At 42.4% G+C, this 4,912-nt stretch overlaps 1 long non-coding RNA gene across 1 annotated transcript; it reads left to right on the top strand.

Annotated features, from left to right (window-relative positions):
• Positions 1–264: 264 nt before the first annotated feature.
• LOC123128614 (uncharacterized) lies at positions 265–2,851 on the top strand. The gene is made up of 5 exons (XR_006463329.1): positions 265–545; positions 839–953; positions 1,048–1,719; positions 2,226–2,423; positions 2,509–2,851. It is a non-coding gene; the product is annotated as an uncharacterized lncRNA (long non-coding RNA).
• Positions 2,852–4,912: the final 2,061 nt, after the last annotated feature.

The following is a 4,912-nucleotide window of genomic DNA, read 5'->3' as shown; positions in this document are numbered from 1 at the left end:
CCCATGATCTATTTAAACCAAATTTATATGCCAATAAGATCAATTTTCGGTAACTTTTATATGGAAAGGAATAATTCATGATCAATCTTTAATCAAGCATAAAAAAATTGGTAGTATTTGGTAACTTTTATATGGAAATGAATAAATCACGATCAATATTTGATCAATCATAAATCATTACTATTATATGAGAATTGGTCATTTGATTCCTCTCTCGAAAAAGAAAAAAAACAGTACGCCGCCAACTCCTCTCTCGATCCTATCCTCCTTGATATTTTTGCTAGGTTGTGGCTATGGGATGGCGCTGCCGCCGCCGCCATCACGGGACCACAGTTCCATGCCTCCGCCGTCCAACGTCTTGCCCCTTCCCGTTCTAGGGCTTCCACAAGTCAACATCGCACCTCCTCCCCACCAGAGAACATGTAGCAGTAGGAGCAGAGAGGAATCGGGGGCAGGGTTCGCCGGAAGCACCTCCCTGGGACAATCCCCATGGCGACCAAGCGCATAACCAGCACGCGGCAGTCGCTCATGGCCAGCCAACAAAGGTGAGTCGCTTGTCCGCCCATCAACATAATCTCTCTTTCTCGCCGCGCTGCATGGGAAACGACCGCTCTAGGGATTCTCGATTCGGTCCTGGCTGCGCCGTTAGGTTTCTCACGGCTTTGTTTCAGTTGAGTTCTGATGTTCATAGTCTAATTCGTCAAGACCAAATTTTCATTAATAATGTTTCCAACCAGGACAGTCTGATGCGAGAGAGTTTCTTGCCCGATTCGTGTGTCAACTAGCAATTCCTTGATCTTTACTCATGTTTCTCGTTCGTGATGTCTAGGTGCCGCAGGCCCGACAGGGAAGTAGAAGGACGCCGGCGCCAGCGCTGGCCTCCCCTGTGTGAGAGGAAACAGACGGGTGCTCGGGGACATCGGCGACGTTCTCCACGTGAACGTCCTCGACGGGTAAGAAAATCAGTGCAAGGATCGAATAATGTTCTGTTTTTTTGTTCTTCCATTCTTTGGACTGAACTGAATCTTGTCTTGTTCACTGCAACAGCAAGATCCAACTGCCGACGGGGATCAATCACCCAATCACCAGGAGCTTCGGCGCCAACCTCTTGAAGAAGGCTCAGGCCGATCCATCTAAGGTATGAACAACACCCCCTTTTCCGCTCATACAGGCTTTCGAAAGCAATTTCCTATAGATGACATCAACATTTTGATCCTGCACTTGCAGATGACATCAACATTTTGATCCTACACTTGCAGGAGTTCTTGGGTTCTTCTTAATTTACCATTGCTGGAGGAACTAGACCAACACTCTAGGTAGTATCGCTAATAGAGTGGTGCGTTAAGTGGATGAGCAGGATAGGTAGATAACTTACTTTGCAAGCAAAATTCTAGGTGTGAATGCACTGTTTTGTTGGGGTTTCAGCATTCAACGTTTTCATATTACCATACATTATGTACTTAGATATATATCTCAATACCATTCATTCCTTGACTCTAATGGCGGGGTTAGTGTGTTTCCTCTGCGACCAATGCAAGGACTGTGCTGGCCATACTTCTTAGATATCTCACTACTAATGCAATGCATCTACTCGAGGCAAGGTTGGCACTGTTGCCTTGAGGATATCTGATTGGAGAACACCATCATCCTCCCCTTGGTCTTTGATGTCTTGGTAGAGTGGTGGATCACGAGCAAGGTCCTCATTTCAAAGAAGAAGAGGTGAGGTTTTGATTCTCTGGTCATGTTAACCGGCTGGAGCCTTTATTATTTGCCAACACTAATATGTGACCACTCAAATCTTATCTGATATGCTTCTTTGGAAGCTGGCCAGAGGAACCGAAGTTGCTGCATGTGGGAGTAGTTCCATTTGTATCTAGGAGTGATGTATTATTGGTGTTCCTATTATTACAACAGCTCTCTTGTAACATTACTTGCTTTCTCCTTCTATAATAAATATTGTAAGCAATTTGCGTGCTCTAAAAAACAAGGTCGGGTTAGTACTCACCTCGTCCTATAAGAGGCTATTGTGTATGCACATGGTTGACTTGGCAGCAGAGACTCATTAATTCAGTATCAATGTTAACTGTGCCTCTCTGCTTATTTTGAACACTCTGCTTTTGAGTTGCATATAGTTTATGTTCGTCAATTAGTTGACAACCTCACACCTTAACATAGCTGAGAATTATTATTGTGCGTATAACTGGACAGAAAATTAATTGATGCAGACTTGGAGATGGTGAAGAAGTTGGTTGGAAAGAGCAAAAAAGAAGCAGGCTGGACTTAAGGTCGACAACTTGATGTGCATGAGGAGTAGGCATAGGCGAGCATGGCTGCACAGAGCAGTGACATTAGCCGGTGACCGGCCAGCACGGCCTCGACGAGGATGCTCCACCCCATGCTTGCCATTGTTCTGCACCACCGAGGTTTTGTTTTTTCCCCTTCTCTTTCCTTCCTCCAATCTTCAGTCGAGCTGGATGAACAGAAACAAACTATCTCTTCTATTTGTAGATGAAGAAGTTGTCTGGCTTACCAGCCGCCTGAGCACCCAGATCTTCGCGCCCGACTATTGAAGAAGCCTTGGGCTGATTAAGCTATCCCAAACAAGGTACATACATCCCCGTTGGCCAAGGTTCACAGATTTTTAAATTAAATATGTGCTAAAAATTCACCATTATATCTGTGGTTATCATCTGAAATTAAATATGTAGCTGTGACCTACTCCCTCCGTCCCAAAATAAGTGTCTCAACTTTAGTACAACTTTGTACTGAAGTTAGTAAAAAGTTGAGACACGTATTTCGGGACTGAGAGAGTAGATAATATTCAGAGACTATTTCTCATTATTGTCCAAAATTTGTTTGAGAGAACAGAAAGCTTATAGTCATCACGAGAAAACAGTTGTCGTGGATGTTGATGCTCGAGCTGATAGGAGAAAAATAGTTGCTTTTATCAGAGGCTACGACATACCTGGGCAAGCTTCAAACTTTACTATCCAAACTTTGTTGTAAGTGTCTGACTCCTTTGTCGTGTACTTGTGTATTTTTGCAGCTTCTCATGTAACAGCTATTGGAGTCTATTTTTTTACAGGAGTAGGAAACTTATGTTATGTTTGGTTCTTAATCACTGCAATGAGATCATAATAGACAGGAAGAATAGTTACATCTTCTCATATGCTTAGTGTTAATTTGAATTGTTGTTCTGAAAGTTTTATTTAGGGAAACTGAAAGTAATTATCCTTGTCCTCCATTTGCACTCAGATGATGCCCGCGGCCCTAGGGAACCATGGTATGACTTGCATTCAAAAATTGATGATCCAACAACTTATGATGTTCTATAGAATTTTCAGGAGCGTTGGTTGAAGGCATCGAAACGCCATGGCAAATATCCTCTGAATATTCTCGAGATGAACCCATGAACCAGATTTGGAAACATTTATGGATCAATAAATCTTAATATTTGATCCACTATTAGCTAATAATTGTTATAGCTTATGATCTTATCGAGTTTAGGGTCGCTTATTATCTTATAGCTAAAGGCACAAGCTGTTGAAAAATATCGTGGAAGTAAGTACTTTTCTCCCTCTCCACTTTCGTCGGTGACAAGTTCAGTTTTTTTTGTATTGATGGATCAAGTCGTGTTGGTTTAACTTCATAGTATAAGGAACTTGCAGTTATTTTTTGTTCATTATCTTATAAGCTACATAAAATAGCAGTATCATCTTGAAGCTGGTGATGGATTAGTGGCCCCAGGTATTCCTGGTAGTGCAAACATATATTCATTTTTGTGAACTGAAAATGGGGGATATAGTATGTGTGATGAGTGGGATGGGAAAGGTTCAATAAGGCCTTGTACAATGGGAGGTGCTTAGGAGAGGTGCTTAGAGAAATAAACCAGGATTTCCTTAAGCACCGGTGCTTATTTGTACAGGGTAGACGCTTAACTAAGCGTCTCTTCTATAGAAATAGGCACCGGTGCTTCAGAAAAACCCGGTTTATTTTTCTAAGCACCTCCCTAAGCATCTCCCATTGTACAAGGCCTAAGGAGACATGAGTAGATTGGTTATCTGTACCATATCAACATAATGTACTTTTAGTTTTCAAATTCTGATGTGAGCGTACGACTGACCCTGTCATATTGGGTATAAAGAATTTTCCTTTTTCATCATGCCTCCTTGTACATGTTCTTTTGTGAGATTAAGAAAGAAAAAGCAAAATGGTTCAATTGCATAGGATGCATAAATACAACATTTTGCAACTGAATTAGTTCAGTGTTGTTTTTCCGTAAGAATAAACACAATATTTTGTAGGTTATGTTAGCTGGAATCCGGACTGCATGCTTAGAAATTGCAAATTTTTTAAAAATTAGATTAAACAAATATAGTTGAATCATACTCCATATTACTCAGTGAAACGGAGGCACGGTGGATTCACTTGGCAAACTCTGATCTGGTGTTAGAGTGAACACTCTCAGGACGGGGAGGTGGTCGGACATCACTAATGCCGCCACGGCCAACGGACGAAGAATAGAGTTCCTTTCTGCTTTCCCGTGCATGGATGAATGATTGGAGGAGGAGAAGGTGAGCTTGCTTGGAGAAGTATACATGATGAGAGCTATATGTTTGAATAATGGTATACTATATGTTTTATTGTCCTGTGGCCAATTTGAATTGCACACACATCACCCGTTGAGGGAAAAGGAAAAAAAAGTAACACACATGATCGGCTTGCCGCTCGCCTTCTTCTTTTCTCTTCTCTGGCGGTACCATCTCTCCCATCACCAGTCCTCCCAGCATCTCCAATGCGGCAAGAGATGAAGATGGACGTGCCGACGCGCGTCGACCACCACAAAATAGGCCCGGTTGATCTTGCTACATACAAGAGCCCCCGAACTTCGGGTGTTTTCGCGCTCACGCAT

Source organism: Triticum aestivum, chromosome 6A, assembly GCF_018294505.1.
Source record: "Triticum aestivum cultivar Chinese Spring chromosome 6A, IWGSC CS RefSeq v2.1, whole genome shotgun sequence".
Classification (NCBI taxonomy): Eukaryota; Viridiplantae; Streptophyta; class Magnoliopsida; order Poales; family Poaceae; genus Triticum; species Triticum aestivum.
The sequence above is the reverse complement of the archived record's forward strand: the minus strand, read 5'-3'. Positions and strand labels throughout refer to the sequence as shown.